Source organism: Onthophagus taurus, chromosome 6 (genome assembly GCF_036711975.1).
Source record: "Onthophagus taurus isolate NC chromosome 6, IU_Otau_3.0, whole genome shotgun sequence".
NCBI classification, from domain to species: Eukaryota; Metazoa; Arthropoda; class Insecta; order Coleoptera; family Scarabaeidae; genus Onthophagus; species Onthophagus taurus.
In genome coordinates, this window is record NC_091971.1 from 26,466,689 (window position 1) to 26,492,075 (window position 25,387).

Here is a 25,387-nt window from a genome sequence, read left to right on the forward strand (position 1 = left end):
CCACACTGATGCATCTGGGAGCAAAAATGTTACAGACCATTACGTTAAGGGTACAATTTGCTACAATTTTTGTAGTACAAGTTTTTCTGTATTATGCTCCGGATACCGTTTTTTTTTACACTCTTCTATTTTACACATTCTTGAAAAATTCTCGATATTGATGCATCTGGGAGCAAAAATGTTACAGACCATTACGTTAAGGGTACAATTTGCTACAATTTTTGTAGTAAAAGTTTTTCTGTATTATGCTCCGGATATCGTTTTTTTTCAACACTCTTCTATTTTACACATTCTTGAAAAATTCTCCACACTGATGCATCTGGGAGCAAAAATGTTAGAGACCATTACGTTACGGGTACAATTTGCTACAATTTTTGTAGTAAAAGTTTTTCTGTATTATGCTCCGGATATCGTTTTTTTTCAACACTCTTCTATTTTACACATTCTTGAAAAATTCTCCACACTGATGCATCTGGGAGCAAAAATGTTACAGACCATTACGTTACGGGTACAATTTGCTACAATTTTTGTTGTACAAGTTTTTCTGTATTATGCTCCGGATACCGTTTTTTTTCAACACTCTTCTATTTTACACATTCTTGAAAAATTCTCCACACTGATGCATCTGGGAGCAAAAATGTTAGAGACCATTACGTTACGGGTACAATTTGCTACAATTTTTGTAGTACAAGTTTTTCTGTATTATGCTCGGGATACCGTTTTTTTTCAACACTCTTCTATTTTACATATTCTTGAAAAATTCTCGATATTGATGCTTCTGGGAGCAAAAATGTTACAGACCATTACGTTAAGGGTACAATTTGCTACAATTTTTGTACTACAAGTTTTTCTGTATTATGCTCCGGATACCGTTATTTTTCAACACTCTTCTATTTTACACATTCTTGAAAAATTCTCCACACTGATGCATCTGGGAGCAAAAATGTTAGAGACCATTACGTTACGGGTACAATTTGCTACAATTTTTGTAGTACAAGTTTTTCTGTATTATGCTCCGGATACCGTTTTTTTTCAACACTCTTCTATTTTACACATTCTTGAAAAATTCTCGATATTGATGCATCTGGGAGCAAAAATGTTACAGACCATTACGTTAAGGGTACAATTTGCTACAATTTTTGTAGTACAAGTTTTTCTGTATTATGCTCCGGATACCGTTTTTTTTCAACACTCTTCTATTTTACACATTCTTGAAAAATTCTCGATATTGATGCATCTGGGGGCAAAAATGTTACAGACCATTACGTTAAGGGTACAATTTGCTACAATTTTTGTAGTAAACGTTTTTCTGTATTATGCTCCGGATATCGTTTTTTTTCAACACTCTTCTATTTTACACATTCTTGAAAAATTCTCCACACTGATGCATCTGGGAGCAAAAATGTTAGAGACCATTACGTTACGGGTACAATTTGCTACAATTTTTGTAGTACAAGTTTTTCTGTATTATGCTCCGGATACCGTTTTTTTTCAACACTCTTCTATTTTACACATTCTTGAAAAATTCTCGATATTGACGCATCTGGGAGCAGGAATGTTACAGACCATTACGTTAAGGGTACAATTTGCTACAATTTTTGTAGTACAAGTTTTTCTGTATTATGCTCCGGATACCGTTTTTTTTCAACACTCTTCTATTTTACACATTCTTGAAAAATTCTCGATATTGATGCATCTGGGAGCAAAAATGTTACAGACCATTACGTTAAGGGTACAATTTGCTACAATTTTATTAGTAAAAGTTTTTCTGTATTATGCTCCGGATATCGTTTTTTTTCAACACTCTTCTATTTTACACATTCTTGAAAAATTCTCCACACTGATGCATCTGGGAGCAAAAATGTTAGAGACCATTACGTTACGGGTACAATTTGCTACAATTTTTGTAGTACAAGTTTTTCTGTATTATGCTCCGGATACCGTTTTTTTTCAACACTCTTCTATTTTACATATTCTTGAAAAATTCTCCACACTGATGCATCTGGGAGCAAAAATGTTAGAGACCATTACGTTACGGGTACAATTTGCTACAATTTTTGTAGTACAAGTTATTCTGTATTATGCTGCGGATACCGTTTTTTTTCAACACTCTTCTATTTTACACATTCTTGAAAAATTCTCCACACTGATGCATCTGGGAGCAAAAATGTTAGAGACCATTACGTTACGGGTACAATTTGCTACAATTTTTGTAGTACAAGTTTTTCTGTATTATGCTCCGGATACCGTTTTTTTTCAACACTCTTCTATTTTACATATTCTTGAAAAATTCTCGATATTGATGCATCTGGGGGCAAAAATGTGACAGACCATTACGTTAAGGGTACAATTTGCTACAATTTTATTAGTAAAAGTTTTTCTGTATTATGCTCCGGATATCGTTTTTTTTCAACACTCTTCTATTTTACACATTCTTGAAAAATTCTCCACACTGATGCATCTGGGAGCAAAAATGTTAGAGACCATTACGTTACGGGTACAATTTGCTACAATTTTTGTAGTACAAGTTTTTCTGTATTATGCTCCGGATACCGTTTTTTTTCAACACTCTTCTATTGTACACATTCTTGAAAAATTCTCCACACTGATGCATCTGGGAGCAAAAATGTTAGAGACCATTACGTTACGGGTACAATTTGCTACAATTTTTGTTGTACAAGTTTTTCTGTATTATGCTGCGGATACCGTTTTTTTTCAACACTCTTCTATTTTACACATTCTTGAAAAATTCTCCACACTGATGCATCTGGGAGCAAAAATGTTAGAGACCATTACGTTACGGGTACAATTTGCTACAATTTTTGTAGTACAAGTTTTTCTGTATTATGCTCCGGATACCGTTTTTTTTCAACACTCTTCTATTTTACATATTCTTGAAAAATTCTCGATATTGATGCTTCTGGGAGCAAAAATGTTACAGACCATTACGTTAAGGGTACAATTTGCTACAATTTTTATACTACAAGTTTTTCTGTATTATGCTCCGGATACCGTTTTTTTTCAACACTCTTCTATTTTACACATTCTTGAAAAATTCTCGATATTGATGCATCTGGGGGCAAAAATGTGACAGACCATTACGTTAAGGGTACAATTTGCTACAATTTTTGTAGTACAAGTTTTTCTGTATTATGCTCCGGATACCGTTTTTTTTCAACACTCTTCTATTGTACACATTCTTGAAAAATTCTCGATATTGATGCATCTGGGAGCAAAAATGTTAGAGACCATTACGTTAAGGGTACAATTTGCTACAATTTTTGTAGTAAAAGTTTTTCTGTATTATGCTCCGGATATAGTTTTTTTTCAACACTTCTATTTTACACATTCTTGAAAAATTCTCCACACTGATGCATCTGGGAGCAAAAATGTTACAGACCATTACGTTAAGGGTACAATTTGCTACAATTTTTGTAGTACAAGTTTTTCTGTATTATGCTCCGGATACCGTTTTTTTTTTACACTCTTCTATTTTACACATTCTTGAAAAATTCTCGATATTGATGCATCTGGGAGCAAAAATGTTACAGACCATTACGTTAAGGGTACAATTTGCTACAATTTTTGTAGTAAAAGTTTTTCTGTATTATGCTCCGGATATCGTTTTTTTTCAACACTCTTCTATTTTACACATTCTTGAAAAATTCTCCACACTGATGCATCTGGGAGCAAAAATGTTAGAGACCATTACGTTACGGGTACAATTTGCTACAATTTTTGTAGTAAAAGTTTTTCTGTATTATGCTCCGGATATCGTTTTTTTTCAACACTCTTCTATTTTACACATTCTTGAAAAATTCTCCACACTGATGCATCTGGGAGCAAAAATGTTACAGACCATTACGTTACGGGTACAATTTGCTACAATTTTTGTTGTACAAGTTTTTCTGTATTATGCTCCGGATACCGTTTTTTTTCAACACTCTTCTATTTTACACATTCTTGAAAAATTCTCCACACTGATGCATCTGGGAGCAAAAATGTTAGAGACCATTACGTTACGGGTACAATTTGCTACAATTTTTGTAGTACAAGTTTTTCTGTATTATGCTCGGGATACCGTTTTTTTTCAACACTCTTCTATTTTACATATTCTTGAAAAATTCTCGATATTGATGCTTCTGGGAGCAAAAATGTTACAGACCATTACGTTAAGGGTACAATTTGCTACAATTTTTGTACTACAAGTTTTTCTGTATTATGCTCCGGATACCGTTTTTTTTCAACACTCTTCTATTTTACACATTCTTGAAAAATTCTCCACACTGATGCATCTGGGAGCAAAAATGTTAGAGACCATTACGTTACGGGTACAATTTGCTACAATTTTTGTAGTACAAGTTTTTCTGTATTATGCTCCGGATACCGTTTTTTTTCAACACTCTTCTATTTTACACATTCTTGAAAAATTCTCCACACTGATGCATCTGGGAGCAAAAATGTTAGAGACCATTACGTTACGGGTACAATTTGCTACAATTTTTGTAGTACAAGTTTTTCTGTATTATGCTCCGGATACCGTTTTTTTTCAACACTCTTCTATTTTACATATTCTTGAAAAATTCTCGATATTGATGCTTCTGGGAGCAAAAATGTTACAGACCATTACGTTAAGGGTACAATTTGCTACAATTTTTATACTACAAGTTTTTCTGTATTATGCTCCGGATACCGTTTTTTTTCAACACTCTTCTATTTTACACATTCTTGAAAAATTCTCGATATTGATGCATCTGGGGGCAAAAATGTGACAGACCATTACGTTAAGGGTACAATTTGCTACAATTTTTGTAGTACAAGTTTTTCTGTATTATGCTCCGGATACCGTTTTTTTTCAACACTCTTCTATTGTACACATTCTTGAAAAATTCTCGATATTGATGCATCTGGGAGCAAAAATGTTACAGACCATTACGTTAAGGGTACAATTTGCTACAATTTTTGTAGTAAAAGTTTTTCTGTATTATGCTCCGGATATAGTTTTTTTTCAACACTTCTATTTTACACATTCTTGAAAAATTCTCCACACTGATGCATCTGGGAGCAAAAATGTTACAGACCATTACGTTAAGGGTACAATTTGCTACAATTTTTGTAGTACAAGTTTTTCTGTATTATGCTCCGGATACCGTTTTTTTTTTACACTCTTCTATTTTACACATTCTTGAAAAATTCTCGATATTGATGCATCTGGGAGCAAAAATGTTACAGACCATTACGTTAAGGGTACAATTTGCTACAATTTTTGTAGTAAAAGTTTTTCTGTATTATGCTCCGGATATCGTTTTTTTTCAACACTCTTCTATTTTACACATTCTTGAAAAATTCTCCACACTGATGCATCTGGGAGCAAAAATGTTAGAGACCATTACGTTACGGGTACAATTTGCTACAATTTTTGTAGTAAAAGTTTTTCTGTATTATGCTCCGGATATCGTTTTTTTTCAACACTCTTCTATTTTACACATTCTTGAAAAATTCTCCACACTGATGCATCTGGGAGCAAAAATGTTACAGACCATTACGTTACGGGTACAATTTGCTACAATTTTTGTTGTACAAGTTTTTCTGTATTATGCTCCGGATACCGTTTTTTTTCAACACTCTTCTATTTTACACATTCTTGAAAAATTCTCCACACTGATGCATCTGGGAGCAAAAATGTTAGAGACCATTACGTTACGGGTACAATTTGCTACAATTTTTGTAGTACAAGTTTTTCTGTATTATGCTCGGGATACCGTTTTTTTTCAACACTCTTCTATTTTACATATTCTTGAAAAATTCTCGATATTGATGCTTCTGGGAGCAAAAATGTTACAGACCATTACGTTAAGGGTACAATTTGCTACAATTTTTGTACTACAAGTTTTTCTGTATTATGCTCCGGATACCGTTTTTTTTCAACACTCTTCTATTTTACACATTCTTGAAAAATTCTCCACACTGATGCATCTGGGAGCAAAAATGTTAGAGACCATTACGTTACGGGTACAATTTGCTACAATTTTTGTAGTACAAGTTTTTCTGTATTATGCTCCGGATACCGTTTTTTTTCAACACTCTTCTATTTTACACATTCTTGAAAAATTCTCGATATTGATGCATCTGGGAGCAAAAATGTTACAGACCATTACGTTAAGGGTACAATTTGCTACAATTTTTGTAGTACAAGTTTTTCTGTATTATGCTCCGGATACCGTTTTTTTTCAACACTCTTCTATTTTACACATTCTTGAAAAATTCTCGATATTGATGCGTCTGGGGGCAAAAATGTTACAGACCATTACGTTAAGGGTACAATTTGCTACAATTTTTGTAGTAAACGTTTTTCTGTATTATGCTCCGGATATCGTTTTTTTTCAACACTCTTCTATTTTACACATTCTTGAAAAATTCTCCACACTGATGCATCTGGGAGCAAAAATGTTAGAGACCATTACGTTACGGGTACAATTTGCTACAATTTTTGTAGTACAAGTTTTTCTGTATTATGCTCCGGATACCGTTTTTTTTCAACACTCTTCTATTTTACACATTCTTGAAAAATTCTCGATATTGACGCATCTGGGAGCAGAAATGTTACAGACCATTACGTTAAGGGTACAATTTGCTACAATTTTTGTAGTACAAGTTTTTCTGTATTATGCTCCGGATACCGTTTTTTTTCAACACTCTTCTATTTTACACATTCTTGAAAAATTCTCGATATTGATGCATCTGGGAGCAAAAATGTTACAGACCATTACGTTAAGGGTACAATTTGCTACAATTTTATTAGTAAAAGTTTTTCTGTATTATGCTCCGGATATCGTTTTTTTTCAACACTCTTCTATTTTACACATTCTTGAAAAATTCTCCACACTGATGCATCTGGGAGCAAAAATGTTAGAGACCATTACGTTACGGGTACAATTTGCTACAATTTTTGTAGTACAAGTTTTTCTGTATTATGCTCCGGATACCGTTTTTTTTCAACACTCTTCTATTTTACACATTCTTGAAAAATTCTCGATTTTGACGCATCTGGGAGCAGAAATGTTACAGACCATTACGTTAAGGGTACAATTTGCTACAATTTTTGTAGTACAAGTTTTTCTGTATTATGCTCCGGATACCGTTTTTTTTCAACACTCTTCTATTTTACACATTCTTGAAAAATTCTCGATATTGATGCATCTGGGAGCAAAAATGTTACAGACCATTACGTTAAGGGTACAATTTGCTACAATTTTATTAGTAAAAGTTTTTCTGTATTATGCTTCGGATATCGTTTTTTTTCAACACTCTTCTATTTTACACATTCTTGAAAAATTCTCCACACTGATGCATCTGGGAGCAAAAATGTTAGAGACCATTACGTTACGGGTACAATTTGCTACAATTTTTGTAGTAAAAGTTTTTCTGTATTATGCTCCGGATATCGTTTTTTTTCAACACTCTTCTATTTTACACATTCTTGAAAAATTCTCCACACTGATGCATCTGGGAGCAAAAATGTTACAGACCATTACGTTACGGGTACAATTTGCTACAATTTTTGTTGTACAAGTTTTTCTGTATTATGCTCCGGATACCGTTTTTTTTCAACACTCTTCTATTTTACACATTCTTGAAAAATTCTCCACACTGATGCATCTGGGAGCAAAAATGTTAGAGACCATTACGTTAAGGGTACAATTTGCTACAATTTTTGTAGTACAAGTTTTTCTGTATTATGCTCCGGATACCGTTTTTTTTCAACACTCTTCTATTTTACACATTCTTGAAAAATTCTCGATATTGATGCATCTGGGGGCAAAAATGTTACAGACCATTACGTTAAGGGTACAATTTGCTACAATTTTTGTAGTAAACGTTTTTCTGTATTATGCTCCGGATATCGTTTTTTTTCAACACTCTTCTATTTTACACATTCTTGAAAAATTCTCCACACTGATGCATCTGGGAGCAAAAATGTTAGAGACCATTACGTTACGGGTACAATTTGCTACAATTTTTGTAGTACAAGTTTTTCTGTATTATGCTCCGGATACCGTTTTTTTTCAACACTCTTCTATTTTACACATTCTTGAAAAATTCTCGATATTGACGCATCTGGGAGCAGGAATGTTACAGACCATTACGTTAAGGGTACAATTTGCTACAATTTTTGTAGTACAAGTTTTTCTGTATTATGCTCCGGATACCGTTTTTTTTCAACACTCTTCTATTTTACACATTCTTGAAAAATTCTCGATATTGATGCATCTGGGTGCAAAAATGTTACAGACCATTACGTTAAGGGTACAATTTGCTACAATTTTATTAGTAAAAGTTTTTCTGTATTATGCTCCGGATATCGTTTTTTTTCAACACTCTTCTATTTTACACATTCTTGAAAAATTCTCCACACTGATGCATCTGGGAGCAAAAATGTTAGAGACCATTACGTTACGGGTACAATTTGCTACAATTTTTGTAGTACAAGTTTTTCTGTATTATGCTCCGGATACCGTTTTTTTTCAACACTCTTCTATTTTACATATTCTTGAAAAATTCTCCACACTGATGCATCTGGGAGCAAAAATGTTAGAGACCATTACGTTACGGGTACAATTTGCTACAATTTTTGTAGTACAAGTTTTTCTGTATTATGCTGCGGATACCGTTTTTTTTCAACACTCTTCTATTTTACACATTCTTGAAAAATTCTCCACACTGATGCATCTGGGAGCAAAAATGTTAGAGACCATTACGTTACGGGTACAATTTGCTACAATTTTTGTAGTACAAGTTTTTCTGTATTATGCTCCGGATACCGTTTTTTTTCAACACTCTTCTATTTTACATATTCTTGAAAAATTATCGATATTGATGCATCTGGGGGCAAAAATGTGACAGACCATTACGTTAAGGGTACAATTTGCTACAATTTTATTAGTAAAAGTTTTTCTGTATTATGCTCCGGATATCGTTTTTTTTCAACACTCTTCTATTTTACACATTCTTGAAAAATTCTCCACACTGATGCATCTGGGAGCAAAAATGTTAGAGACCATTACGTTACGGGTACAATTTGCTACAATTTTTGTAGTACAAGTTTTTCTGTATTATGCTCCGGATACCGTTTTTTTTCAACACTCTTCTATTGTACACATTCTTGAAAAATTCTCCACACTGATGCATCTGGGAGCAAAAATGTTAGAGACCATTACGTTACGGGTACAATTTGCTACAATTTTTGTTGTACAAGTTTTTCTGTATTATGCTGCGGATACCGTTTTTTTTCAACACTCTTCTATTTTACACATTCTTGAAAAATTCTCCACACTGATGCATCTGGGAGCAAAAATGTTAGAGACCATTACGTTACGGGTACAATTTGCTACAATTTTTGTAGTACAAGTTTTTCTGTATTATGCTCCGGATACCGTTTTTTTTCAACACTCTTCTATTTTACATATTCTTGAAAAATTCTCGATATTGATGCTTCTGGGAGCAAAAATGTTACAGACCATTACGTTAAGGGTACAATTTGCTACAATTTTTATACTACAAGTTTTTCTGTATTATGCTCCGGATACCGTTTTTTTTCAACACTCTTCTATTTTACACATTCTTGAAAAATTCTCGATATTGATGCATCTGGGGGCAAAAATGTGACAGACCATTACGTTAAGGGTACAATTTGCTACAATTTTTGTAGTACAAGTTTTTCTGTATTATGCTCCGGATACCGTTTTTTTTCAACACTCTTCTATTGTACACATTCTTGAAAAATTCTCGATATTGATGCATCTGGGAGCAAAAATGTTACAGACCATTACGTTAAGGGTACAATTTGCTACAATTTTTGTAGTAAAAGTTTTTCTGTATTATGCTCCGGATATAGTTTTTTTTCAACACTTCTATTTTACACATTCTTGAAAAATTCTCCACACTGATGCATCTGGGAGCAAAAATGTTACAGACCATTACGTTAAGGGTACAATTTGCTACAATTTTTGTAGTACAAGTTTTTCTGTATTATGCTCCGGATACCGTTTTTTTTTTACACTCTTCTATTTTACACATTCTTGAAAAATTCTCGATATTGATGCATCTGGGAGCAAAAATGTTACAGACCATTACGTTAAGGGTACAATTTGCTACAATTTTTGTAGTAAAAGTTTTTCTGTATTATGCTCCGGATATCGTTTTTTTTCAACACTCTTCTATTTTACACATTCTTGAAAAATTCTCCACACTGATGCATCTGGGAGCAAAAATGTTAGAGACCATTACGTTACGGGTACAATTTGCTACAATTTTTGTAGTAAAAGTTTTTCTGTATTATGCTCCGGATATCGTTTTTTTTCAACACTCTTCTATTTTACACATTCTTGAAAAATTCTCCACACTGATGCATCTGGGAGCAAAAATGTTACAGACCATTACGTTACGGGTACAATTTGCTACAATTTTTGTTGTACAAGTTTTTCTGTATTATGCTCCGGATACCGTTTTTTTTCAACACTCTTCTATTTTACACATTCTTGAAAAATTCTCCACACTGATGCATCTGGGAGCAAAAATGTTAGAGACCATTACGTTACGGGTACAATTTGCTACAATTTTTGTAGTACAAGTTTTTCTGTATTATGCTCGGGATACCGTTTTTTTTCAACACTCTTCTATTTTACATATTCTTGAAAAATTCTCGATATTGATGCTTCTGGGAGCAAAAATGTTACAGACCATTACGTTAAGGGTACAATTTGCTACAATTTTTGTACTACAAGTTTTTCTGTATTATGCTCCGGATACCGTTTTTTTTCAACACTCTTCTATTTTACACATTCTTGAAAAATTCTCCACACTGATGCATCTGGGAGCAAAAATGTTAGAGACCATTACGTTACGGGTACAATTTGCTACAATTTTTGTAGTACAAGTTTTTCTGTATTATGCTCCGGATACCGTTTTTTTTCAACACTCTTCTATTTTACACATTCTTGAAAAATTCTCGATATTGATGCATCTGGGAGCAAAAATGTTACAGACCATTACGTTAAGGGTACAATTTGCTACAATTTTTGTAGTACAAGTTTTTCTGTATTATGCTCCGGATACCGTTTTTTTTCAACACTCTTCTATTTTACACATTCTTGAAAAATTCTCGATATTGATGCGTCTGGGGGCAAAAATGTTACAGACCATTACGTTAAGGGTACAATTTGCTACAATTTTTGTAGTAAACGTTTTTCTGTATTATGCTCCGGATATCGTTTTTTTTCAACACTCTTCTATTTTACACATTCTTGAAAAATTCTCCACACTGATGCATCTGGGAGCAAAAATGTTAGAGACCATTACGTTACGGGTACAATTTGCTACAATTTTTGTAGTACAAGTTTTTCTGTATTATGCTCCGGATACCGTTTTTTTTCAACACTCTTCTATTTTACACATTCTTGAAAAATTCTCGATATTGACGCATCTGGGAGCAGAAATGTTACAGACCATTACGTTAAGGGTACAATTTGCTACAATTTTTGTAGTACAAGTTTTTCTGTATTATGCTCCGGATACCGTTTTTTTTCAACACTCTTCTATTTTACACATTCTTGAAAAATTCTCGATATTGATGCATCTGGGAGCAAAAATGTTACAGACCATTACGTTAAGGGTACAATTTGCTACAATTTTATTAGTAAAAGTTTTTCTGTATTATGCTCCGGATATCGTTTTTTTTCAACACTCTTCTATTTTACACATTCTTGAAAAATTCTCCACACTGATGCATCTGGGAGCAAAAATGTTAGAGACCATTACGTTACGGGTACAATTTGCTACAATTTTTGTAGTACAAGTTTTTCTGTATTATGCTCCGGATACCGTTTTTTTTCAACACTCTTCTATTTTACACATTCTTGAAAAATTCTCGATATTGACGCATCTGGGAGCAGAAATGTTACAGACCATTACGTTAAGGGTACAATTTGCTACAATTTTTGTAGTACAAGTTTTTCTGTATTATGCTCCGGATACCGTTTTTTTTCAACACTCTTCTATTTTACACATTCTTGAAAAATTCTCGATATTGATGCGTCTGGGGGCAAAAATGTTACAGACCATTACGTTAAGGGTACAATTTGCTACAATTTTTGTAGTAAACGTTTTTCTGTATTATGCTCCGGATATCGTTTTTTTTCAACACTCTTCTATTTTACACATTCTTGAAAAATTCTCCACACTGATGCATCTGGGAGCAAAAATGTTAGAGACCATTACGTTACGGGTACAATTTGCTACAATTTTTGTAGTACAAGTTTTTCTGTATTATGCTCCGGATACCGTTTTTTTTCAACACTCTTCTATTTTACACATTCTTGAAAAATTCTCGATATTGACGCATCTGGGAGCAGAAATGTTACAGACCATTACGTTAAGGGTACAATTTGCTACAATTTTTGTAGTACAAGTTTTTCTGTATTATGCTCCGGATACCGTTTTTTTTCAACACTCTTCTATTTTACACATTCTTGAAAAATTCTCGATATTGATGCATCTGGGAGCAAAAATGTTACAGACCATTACGTTAAGGGTACAATTTGCTACAATTTTATTAGTAAAAGTTTTTCTGTATTATGCTCCGGATATCGTTTTTTTTCAACACTCTTCTATTTTACACATTCTTGAAAAATTCTCCACACTGATGCATCTGGGAGCAAAAATGTTAGAGACCATTACGTTACGGGTACAATTTGCTACAATTTTTGTAGTACAAGTTTTTCTGTATTATGCTCCGGATACCGTTTTTTTCAACACTCTTCTATTTTACACATTCTTGAAAAATTCTCGATATTGACGCATCTGGGAGCAGAAATGTTACAGACCATTACGTTAAGGGTACAATTTGCTACAATTTTTGTAGTACAAGTTTTTCTGTATTATGCTCCGGATACCGTTTTTTTTCAACACTCTTCTATTTTACACATTCTTGAAAAATTCTCGATATTGATGCATCTGGGAGCAAAAATGTTACAGACCATTACGTTAAGGGTACAATTTGCTACAATTTTATTAGTAAAAGTTTTTCTGTATTATGCTCCGGATATCGTTTTTTTTCAACACTCTTCTATTTTACACATTCTTGAAAAATTCTCCACACTGATGCATCTGGGAGCAAAAATGTTAGAGACCATTACGTTACGGGTACAATTTGCTACAATTTTTGTAGTACAAGTTTTTCTGTATTATGCTGCGGATACCGTTTTTTTTCAACACTCTTCTATTTTACACATTCTTGAAAAATTCTCCACACTGATGCATCTGGGAGCAAAAATGTTAGAGACCATTACGTTACGGGTACAATTTGCTACAATTTTTGTAGTACAAGTTTTTCTGTATTATGCTGCGGATACCGTTTTTTTTCAACACTCTTCTATTTTACACATTCTTGAAAAATTCTCCACACTGATGCATCTGGGAGCAAAAATGTTAGAGACCATTACGTTACGGGTACAATTTGCTACAATTTTTGTAGTACAAGTTTTTCTGTATTATGCTCCGGATACCGTTTTTTTTCAACACTCTTCTATTTTACACATTCTTGAAAAATTCTCGATATTGACGCATCTGGGAGCAGAAATGTTACAGACCATTACGTTAAGGGTACAATTTGCTACAATTTTTGTAGTACAAGTTTTTCTGTATTATGCTCCGGATACCGTTTTTTTTCAACACTCTTCTATTTTACACATTCTTGAAAAATTCTCGATATTGATGCATCTGGGAGCAAAAATGTTACAGACCATTACGTTAAGGGTACAATTTGCTACAATTTTATTAGTAAAAGTTTTTCTGTATTATGCTCCGGATATCGTTTTTTTTCAACACTCTTCTATTTTACACATTCTTGAAAAATTCTCCACACTGATGCATCTGGGAGCAAAAATGTTAGAGACCATTACGTTACGGGTACAATTTGCTACAATTTTTGTAGTACAAGTTTTTCTGTATTATGCTGCGGATACCGTTTTTTTTCAACACTCTTCTATTTTACACATTCTTGAAAAATTCTCCACACTGATGCATCTGGGAGCAAAAATGTTAGAGACCATTACGTTACGGGTACAATTTGCTACAATTTTTGTAGTACAAGTTTTTCTGTATTATGCTCCGGATACCGTTTTTTTTCAACACTCTTCTATTTTACATATTCTTGAAAAATTCTCGATATTGATGCTTCTGGGAGCAAAAATGTTACAGACCATTACGTTAAGGGTACAATTTGCTACAATTTTTGTACTACAAGTTTTTCTGTATTATGCTCCGGATACCGTTTTTTTTCAACACTCTTCTATTTTACACATTCTTGAAAAATTCTCGATATTGATGCATCTGGGGGCAAAAATGTGACAGACCATTACGTTAAGGGTACAATTTGCTACAATTTTTGTAGTACAAGTTTTTCTGTATTATGCTCCGGATACCGTTTTTTTTCAACACTCTTCTATTGTACACATTCTTGAAAAATTCTCGATATTGATGCATCTGGGAGCAAAAATGTTACAGACCATTACGTTAAGGGTACAATTTGCTACAATTTTATTAGTAAAAGTTTTTCTGTATTATGCTCCGGATATCGTTTTTTTTCAACACTCTTCTATTTTACACATTCTTGAAAAATTCTCCACACTGATGCATCTGGGAGCAAAAATGTTACAGACCATTACGTTACGGGTACAATTTGCTACAATTTTTGTTGTACAAGTTTTTCTGTATTATGCTGCGGATACCGTTTTTTTTCAACACTCTTCTATTTTACACATTCTTGAAAAATTCTCCACACTGATGCATCTGGGAGCAAAAATGTTAGAGACCATTACGTTACGGGTACAATTTGCTACAATTTTTGTAGTACAAGTTTTTCTGTATTATGCTCCGGATACCGTTTTTTTTCAACACTCTTCTATTTTACATATTCTTGAAAAATTCTCGATATTGATGCTTCTGGGAGCAAAAATGTTACAGACCATTACGTTAAGGGTACAATTTGCTACAATTTTTGTACTACAAGTTTTTCTGTATTATGCTCCGGATACCGTTTTTTTTCAACACTCTTCTATTTTACACATTCTTGAAAAATTCTCGATATTGATGCATCTGGGGGCAAAAATGTGACAGACCGTTACGTTAAGGGTACAATTTGCTACAATTTTTGTAGTACAAGTTTTTCTGTATTATGCTCCGGATACCGTTTTTTTTCAACACTCTTCTATTGTACACATTCTTGAAAAATTCTCGATATTGATGCATCTGGGAGCAAAAATGTTACAGACCATTACGTTAAGGGTACAATTTGCTACAATTTTTGTAGTAAAAGTTTTTCTGTATTATGCTCCGGATATAGTTTTTTTTCAACACTTCTATTTTACACATTCTTGAAAAATTCTCCACACTGATGCATCTGGGAGCAAAAATGTTACAGACCATTACGTTAAGGGTACAATTTGCTACAACTTTTGTAGTACAAGTTTTTCTGTATTATGCTCCGGATACCGTTTTTTTTCAACACTCTTCTATTTTACACATTCTTGAAAAATTCTCCACACTGATGCATCTGGGAGCAAAAATGTTACAGACCATTACGTTACGGGTACAATTTGCTACAATTTTTGTACTACAAGTTTTTCTGTATTATGCTCCGGATACCGTTTTTTTTCAACACTCTTCTATTTTACACATTCTTGAAAAATTCTCGATATTGATGCATCTGGGGGCAAAAATGTGACAGACCATTACGTTAAGGGTACAATTTGCTACAATTTTTGTAGTACAAGTTTTTCTGTATTATGCTCCGGATACCGTTTTTTTTCAACACTCTTCTATTGTACACATTCTTGAAAAATTCTCGATATTGATGCATCTGGGAGCAAAAATGTTACAGACCATTACGTTAAGGGTACAATTTGCTACAATTTTATTAGTAAAAGTTTTTCTGTATTATGCTCCGGATATCGTTTTTTTTCAACACTCTTCTATTTTACACATTCTTGAAAAATTCTCCACACTGATGCATCTGGGAGCAAAAATGTTACAGACCATTACGTTACGGGTACAATTTGCTACAATTTTTGTTGTACAAGTTTTTCTGTATTATGCTGCGGATACCGTTTTTTTTCAACACTCTTCTATTTTACACATTCTTGAAAAATTCTCCACACTGATGCATCTGGGAGCAAAAATGTTAGAGACCATTACGTTACGGGTACAATTTGCTACAATTTTTGTAGTACAAGTTTTTCTGTATTATGCTCCGGATACCGTTTTTTTTCAACACTCTTCTATTTTACATATTCTTGAAAAATTCTCGATATTGATGCTTCTGGGAGCAAAAATGTTACAGACCATTACGTTAAGGGTACAATTTGCTACAATTTTTGTACTACAAGTTTTTCTGTATTATGCTCCGGATACCGTTTTTTTTCAACACTCTTCTATTTTACACATTCTTGAAAAATTCTCGATATTGATGCATCTGGGGGCAAAAATGTGACAGACCGTTACGTTAAGGGTACAATTTGCTACAATTTTTGTAGTACAAGTTTTTCTGTATTATGCTCCGGATACCGTTTTTTTTCAACACTCTTCTATTGTACACATTCTTGAAAAATTCTCGATATTGATGCATCTGGGAGCAAAAATGTTACAGACCATTACGTTAGGTTACAATTTGCTACAATTTTTGTAGTAAAAGTTTTTCTGTATTATGCTCCGGATATAGTTTTTTTTCAACACTTCTATTTTACACATTCTTGAAAAATTCTCCACACTGATGCATCTGGGAGCAAAAATGTTACAGACCATTACGTTAAGGGTACAATTTGCTACAACTTTTGTAGTACAAGTTTTTCTGTATTATGCTCCGGATACCGTTTTTTTTCAACACTCTTCTATTTTACACATTCTTGAAAAATTCTCCACACTGATGCATCTGGGAGCAAAAATGTTAGAGACCATTACGTTACGGGTACAATTTGCTACAATTTTTGTAGTACAAGTTTTTCTGTATTATGCTCGGGATACCGTTTTTTTTCAACACTCTTCTATTTTACATATTCTTGAAAAATTCTCGATATTGATGCTTCTGGGAGCAAAAATGTTACAGACCATTACGTTAAGGGTACAATTTGCTACAATTTTTGTACTACAAGTTTTTCTGTATTATGCTCCGGATACCGTTTTTTTCAACACTCTTCTATTTTACACATTCTTGAAAAATTCTCCACACTGATGCATCTGGGAGCAAAAATGTTAGAGACCATTACGTTACGGGTACAATTTGCTACAATTTTTGTAGTACAAGTTTTTCTGTATTATGCTCCGGATACCGTTTTTTTTCAACACTCTTCTATTTTACACATTCTTGAAAAATTCTCGATATTGATGCATCTGGGAGCAAAAATGTTACAGACCATTACGTTAAGGGTACAATTTGCTACAATTTTTGTTGTACAAGTTTTTCTGTATTATGCTCCGGATACCGTTTTTTTTCAACACTCTTCTATTTTACACATTCTTGAAAAATTCTCCACACTGATGCATCTGGGAGCAAAAATGTTAGAGACCATTACGTTACGGGTACAATTTGCTACAATTTTTGTAGTACAAGTTTTTCTGTATTATGCTCGGGATACCGTTTTTTTTCAACACTCTTCTATTTTACATATTCTTGAAAAATTCTCGATATTGATGCTTCTGGGAGCAAAAATGTTACAGACCATTACGTTAAGGGTACAATTTGCTACAATTTTTGTACTACAAGTTTTTCTGTATTATGCTCCGGATACCGTTTTTTTTCAACACTCTTCTATTTTACACATTCTTGAAAAATTCTCCACACTGATGCATCTGGGAGCAAAAATGTTAGAGACCATTACGTTACGGGTACAATTTGCTACAATTTTTGTAGTACAAGTTTTTCTGTATTATGCTCCGGATACCGTTTTTTTTCAACACTCTTCTATTTTACACATTCTTGAAAAATTCTCGATATTGATGCATCTGGGAGCAAAAATGTTACAGACCATTACGTTAAGGGTACAATTTGCTACAATTTTTGTAGTACAAGTTTTTCTGTATTATGCTCCGGATACCGTTTTTTTTCAACACTCTTCTATTTTACACATTCTTGAAAAATTCTCGATATTGATGCATCTGGGGGCAAAAATGTTACAGACCATTACGTTAAGGGTACAATTTGCTACAATTTTTGTAGTAAACGTTTTTCTGTATTATGCTCCGGATATCGTTTTTTTTCAACACTCTTCTATTTTACACATTCTTGAAAAATTCTCCACACTGATGCATCTGGGAGCAAAAATGTTAGAGACCATTACGTTACGGGTACAATTTGCTACAATTTTTGTAGTACAAGTTTTTCTGTATTATGCTCCGGATACCGTTTTTTTTCAACACTCTTCTATTTTACACATTCTTGAAAAATTCTCGATATTGACGCATCTGGGAGCAGAAATGTTACAGACCATTACGTTAAGGGTACAATTTGCTACAATTTTTGTAGTACAAGTTTTTCTGTATTATGCTCCGGATACCGTTTTTTTCAACACTCTTCTATTTTACACATTCTTGAAAAATTCTCGATATTGATGCATCTGGGAGCAAAAATGTTACAGACCATTACGTTAAGGGTACAATTTGCTACAATTTTATTAGTAAAAGTTTTTCTGTATTATGCTCCGGATATCGTTTTTTTTCAACACTCTTCTATTTTACACATTCTTGAAAAATTCTCCACACTGATGCATCTGGGAGCAAAAATGTTAGAGACCATTACGTTACGGGTACAATTTGCTACAATTTTTGTAGTATAAGTTTTTCTGTATTATGCTCCGGATACCGTTTTTTTTTAACACTCTTCTATTTTACATATTCTTGAAAAATTCTCCACACTGATGCATCTGGGAGCAAAAATGTTAGAGACCATTACGTTACGGGTACAATTTGCTACAATTTTTGTAGTACAAGTTTTTCTGTATTATGCTGCGGATACCGTTTTTTTTCAACACTCTTCTATTTTACACATTCTTGAAAAATTCTCCACACTGATGCATCTGGGAGCAAAAATGTTAGAGGCCATTACGTTACGGGTACAATTTGCTACAATTTTTGTAGTACAAGTTTTTCTGTATTATGCTCGGGATACCGTTTTTTTTCAACACTCTTCTATTTTACATATTCTTGAAAAATTCTCGATATTGATGCTTCTGGGAGCAAAAATGTTACAGACCATTACGTTAAGGGTACAATTTGCTACAATTTTTGTACTACAAGTTTTTCTGTATTATGCTCCGGATACCGTTTTTTTTCAACACTCTTCTATTTTACACATTCTTGAAAAATTCTCCACAATGATGCATCTGGGAGCAAAAATGTTAGAGACCATTACGTTACGGGTACAATTTGCTACAATTTTTGTAGTACAAGTTTTTCTGTATTATGCTCCGGATACCGTTTTTTTTCAACACTCTTCTATTTTACACATTCTTGAAAAATTCTCGATATTGATGCATCTGGGAGCAAAAATGTTACAGACCATTACGTTAAGGGTACAATTTGCTACAATTTTTGTAGTACAAGTTTTTCTGTATTATGCTCCGGATATCGTTTTTTTTCAACACTCTTCTATTTTACACATTCTTGAAAAATTCTCCACACTGATGCATCTGGGAGCAAAAATGTTAGAGACCATTACGTTACGGGTACAATTTGCTACAATTTTTGTAGTACAAGTTTTTCTGTATTATGCTCCGGATACCGTTTTTTTTCAACACTCTTCTATTTTACACATTCTTGAAAAATTCTCGATATTGATGCATCTGGGAGCAAAAATGTTACAGACCATTACGTTAAGGGTACAATTTGCTACAATTTTTGTAGTACAAGTTTTTCTGTATTATGCTCCGGATACCGTTTTTTTTCAACACTCTTCTATTTTACACATTCTTGAAAAATTCTCGATATTGATGCATCTGGGGGCAAAAATGTTACAGACCATTACGTTAAGGGTACAATTTGCTACAATTTTTGTAGTAAACGTTTTTCTGTATTATGCTCCGGATATCGTTTTTTTTCAACACTCTTCTATTTTACACATTCTTGAAAAATTCTCCACACTGATGCATCTGGGAGCAAAAATGTTAGAGACCATTACGTTACGGGTACAATTTGCTACAATTTTTGTAGTACAAGTTTTTCTGTATTATGCTCCGGATACCGTTTTTTTTCAACACTCTTCTATTTTACACATTCTTGAAAAATTCTCGATATTGACGCATCTGGGAGCAGAAATGTTACAGACCATTACGTTAAGGGTACAATTTGCTACAATTTTTGTAGTACAAGTTTTTCTGTATTATGCTCCGGATACCGTTTTTTTCAACACTCTTCTATTTTACACATTCTTGAAAAATTCTCGATATTGATGCATCTGGGAGCAAAAATGTTACAGACCATTACGTTAAGGGTACAATTTGCTACAATTTTATTAGTAAAAGTTTTTCTGTATTATGCTCCGGATATCGTTTTTTTTCAACACTCTTCTATTTTACACATTCTTGAAAAATTCTCCACACTGATGCATCTGGGAGCAAAAATGTTAGAGACCATTACGTTACGGGTACAATTTGCTACAATTTTTGTAGTATAAGTTTTTCTGTATTATGCTCCGGATACCGTTTTTTTTTAACACTCTTCTATTTTACATATTCTTGAAAAATTCTCCACACTGATGCATCTGGGAGCAAAAATGTTAGAGACCATTACGTTACGGGTACAATTTGCTACAATTTTTGTAGTACAAGTTTTTCTGTATTATGCTGCGGATACCGTTTTTTTTCAACACTCTTCTATTTTACACATTCTTGAAAAATTCTCCACACTGATGCATCTGGGAGCAAAAATGTTAGAGGCCATTACGTTACGGGTACAATTTGCTACAATTTTTGTAGTACAAGTTTTTCTGTATTATGCTCGGGATACCGTTTTTTTTCAACACTCTTCTATTTTACATATTCTTGAAAAATTCTCGATATTGATGCTTCTGGGAGCAAAAATGTTACAGACCATTACGTTAAGGGTACAATTTGCTACAATTTTTGTACTACAAGTTTTTCTGTATTATGCTCCGGATACCGTTTTTTTTCAACACTCTTCTATTTTACACATTCTTGAAAAATTCTCCACAATGATGCATCTGGGAGCAAAAATGTTAGAGACCATTACGTTACGGGTACAATTTGCTACAATTTTTGTAGTACAAGTTTTTCTGTATTATGCTCCGGATACCGTTTTTTTTCAACACTCTTCTATTTTACACATTCTTGAAAAATTCTCGATATTGATGCATCTGGGAGCAAAAATGTTACAGACCATTACGTTAAGGGTACAATTTGCTACAATTTTTGTAGTACAAGTTTTTCTGTATTATGCTCCGGATATCGTTTTTTTTCAACACTCTTCTATTTTACACATTCTTGAAAAATTCTCCACACTGATGCATCTGGGAGCAAAAATGTTAGAGACCATTACGTTACGGGTACAATTTGCTACAATTTTTGTAGTACAAGTTTTTCTGTATTATGCTCCGGATACCGTTTTTTTTCAACACTCTTCTATTTTACACATTCTTGAAAAATTCTCGATATTGACGCATCTGGGAGCAGAAATGTTACAGACCATTACGTTAAGGGTACAATTTGCTACAATTTTTGTAGTACAAGTTTTTCTGTATTATGCTCCGGATACCGTTTTTTTTCAACACTCTTCTATTTTACACATTCTTGAAAAATTCTCGATATTGATGCATCTGGGAGCAAAAATGTTACAGACCATTACGTTAAGGGTACAATTTGCTACAATTTTATTAGTAAAAGTTTTTCTGTATTATGCTCCGGATATCGTTTTTTTTCAACACTCTTCTATTTTACACATTCTTGAAAAATTCTCCACACTGATGCATCTGGGAGCAAAAATGTTAGAGACCATTACGTTACGGGTACAATTTGCTACAATTTTTGTAGTATAAGTTTTTCTGTATTATGCTCCGGATACCGTTTTTTTTTAACACTCTTCTATTTTACATATTCTTGAAAAATTCTCCACACTGATGCATCTGGGAGCAAAAATGTTAGAGACCATTACGTTACGGGTACAATTTGCTACAATTTTTGTAGTACAAGTTTTTCTGTATTATGCTGCGGATACCGTTTTTTTTCAACACTCTTCTATTTTACACATTCTTGAAAAATTCTCCACACTGATGCATCTGGGAGCAAAAATGTTAGAGACCATTACGTTACGGGTACAATTTGCTACAATTTTTGTAGTACAAGTTTTTCTGTATTATGCTCGGGATACCGTTTTTTTTCAACACTCTTCTATTTTACATATTCTTGAAAAATTCTCGATATTGATGCTTCTGGGAGCAAAAATGTTACAGACCATTACGTTAAGGGTACAATTTGCTACAATTTTTGTACTACAAGTTTTTCTGTATTATGCTCCGGATACCGTTTTTTTTCAACACTCTTCTATTTTACACATTCTTGAAAAATTCTCCACACTGATGCATCTGGGAGCAAAAATGTTAGAGACCATTACGTTACGGGTACAATTTGCTACAATTTTTGTAGTACAAGTTTTTCTGTATTATGCTCCGGATACCGTTTTTTTTCAACACTCTTCTATTTTACACATTCTTGAAAAATTCTCGATATTGATGCATCTGGGAGCAAAAATGTTACAGACCATTACGTTAAGGGTACAATTTGCTACAATTTTTGTAGTACAAGTTTTTCTGTATTATGCTCCGGATACCGTTTTTTTTCAACACTCTTCTATTTTACACATTCTTGAAAAATTCTCGATATTGATGCATCTGGGGGCAAAAATGTTACAGACCATTACGTTAAGGGTACAATTTGCTACAATTTTTGTAGTAAACGTTTTTCTGTATTATGCTCCGGATATCGTTTTTTTTCAACACTCTTCTATTTTACACATTCTTGAAAAATTCTCCACACTGATGCATCTGGGAGCAAAAATGTTAGAGACCATTACGTTACGGGTACAATTTGCTACAATTTTTGTAGTACAAGTTTTTCTGTATTATGCTCCGGATACCGTTTTTTTTCAACACTCTTCTATTTTACACATTCTTGAAAAATTCTCGATATTGACGCATCTGGGAGCAGAAATGTTACAGACCATTACGTTAAGGGTACAATTTGCTACAATTTTTGTAGTACAAGTTTTTCTGTATTATGCTCCGGATACCGTTTTTTTTCAACACTCTTCTATTTTACACATTCTTGAAAAATTCTCGATATTGATGCATCTGGGAGCAAAAATGTTACAGACCATTACGTTAAGGGTACAATTTGCTACAATTTTATTAGTAAAAGTTTTTCTGTATTATGCTCCGGATATCGTTTTTTTTCAACACTCTTCTATTTTACACATTCTTGAAAAATTCTCCACACTGATGCATCTGGGAGCAAAAATGTTAGAGACCATTACGTTACGGGTACAATTTGCTACAATTTTTGTAGTATAAGTTTTTCTGTATTATGCTCCGGATACCGTTTTTTTTTAACACTCTTCTATTTTACATATTCTTGAAAAATTCTCCACACTGATGCATCTGGGAGCAAAAATGTTAGAGACCATTACGTTACGGGTACAATTTGCTACAATTTTTGTAGTACAAGTTTTTCTGTATTATGCTGCGGATACCGTTTTTTTTCAACACTTTTCTATTTTACACATTCTTGAAAAATTCTCCACACTGATGCATCTGGGAGCAAAAATGTTAGAGACCATTACGTTACGGGTACAATTTGCTACAATTTTTGTAGTACAAGTTTTTCTGTATTATGCTCCGGATACCGTTTTTTTTCAACACTCTTCTATTTTACATATTCTTGAAAAATTCTCGATATTGATGCTTCTGGGAGCAAAAATGTTACAGACCATTACGTTACGGGTACAATTTGCTACAATTTTTGTAGTACAAGTTTTTCTGTATTATGCTGCGGATACCGTTTTTTTTCAACACTCTTCTATTTTACACATTCTTGAAAAATTCTCGATATTGATGCATCTGGGAGCAAAAATGTTACAGACCATTACGTTAAGGGTACAATTTGCTACAATTTTATTAGTAAAAGTTTTTCTGTATTATGCTCCGGATATCGTTTTTTTTCAACACTCTTCTATTTTACACATTCTTGAAAAATTCTCCACACTGATGCATCTGGGAGCAAAAATGTTACAGACCATTACGTTACGGGTACAATTTGCTACAATTTTTGTTGTACAAGTTTTTCTGTATTATGCTGCGGATACCGTTTTTTTTCAACACTCTTCTATTTTACACATTCTTGAAAAATTCTCCACACTGATGCATCTGGGAGCAAAAATGTTAGAGACCATTACGTTACGGGTACAATTTGCTACAATTTTTGTAGTACAAGTTTTTCTGTATTATGCTCCGGATACCGTTTTTTTTCAACACTCTTCTATTTTACATATTCTTGAAAAATTCTCGATATTGATGCTTCTGGGAGCAAAAATGTTACAGACCATTACGTTAAGGGTACAATTTGCTACAATTTTTGTACTACAAGTTTTTGTGTATTATGCTCCGGATACCGTTTTTTTTCAACACTCTTCTATTTTACACATTCTTGAAAAATTCTCGATATTGATGCATCTGGGGGCAAAAATGTGACAGACCGTTACGTTAAGGGTACAATTTGCTACAATTTTTGTAGTACAAGTTTTTCTGTATTATGCTCCGGATACCGTTTTTTTTCAACACTCTTCTATTGTACACATTCTTGAAAAATTCTCGATATTGATGCATCTGGGAGCAAAAATGTTACAGACCATTACGTTAAGGGTACAATTTGCTACAATTTTTGTAGTAAAAGTTTTTCTGTATTATGCTCCGGATATAGTTTTTTTTCAACACTTCTATTTTACACATTCTTGAAAAATTCTCCACACTGATGCATCTGGGAGCAAAAATGTTACAGACCATTACGTTAAGGGTACAATTTGCTACAACTTTTGTAGTAAAAGTTTTTCTGTATTATGCTCCGGATATCGTTTTTTTTCAACACTCTTCTATTTTACACATTCTTGAAAAATTCTCCACACTGATGCATCTGGGAGCAAAAATGTTAGAGACCATTACGTTACGGGTACAATTTGCTACAATTTTTGTAGTACAAGTTTTTCTGTATTATGCTCCGCATACCGTTTTTTTTCAACACTCTTCTATTTTACACATTCTTGAAAAATTCTCGATATT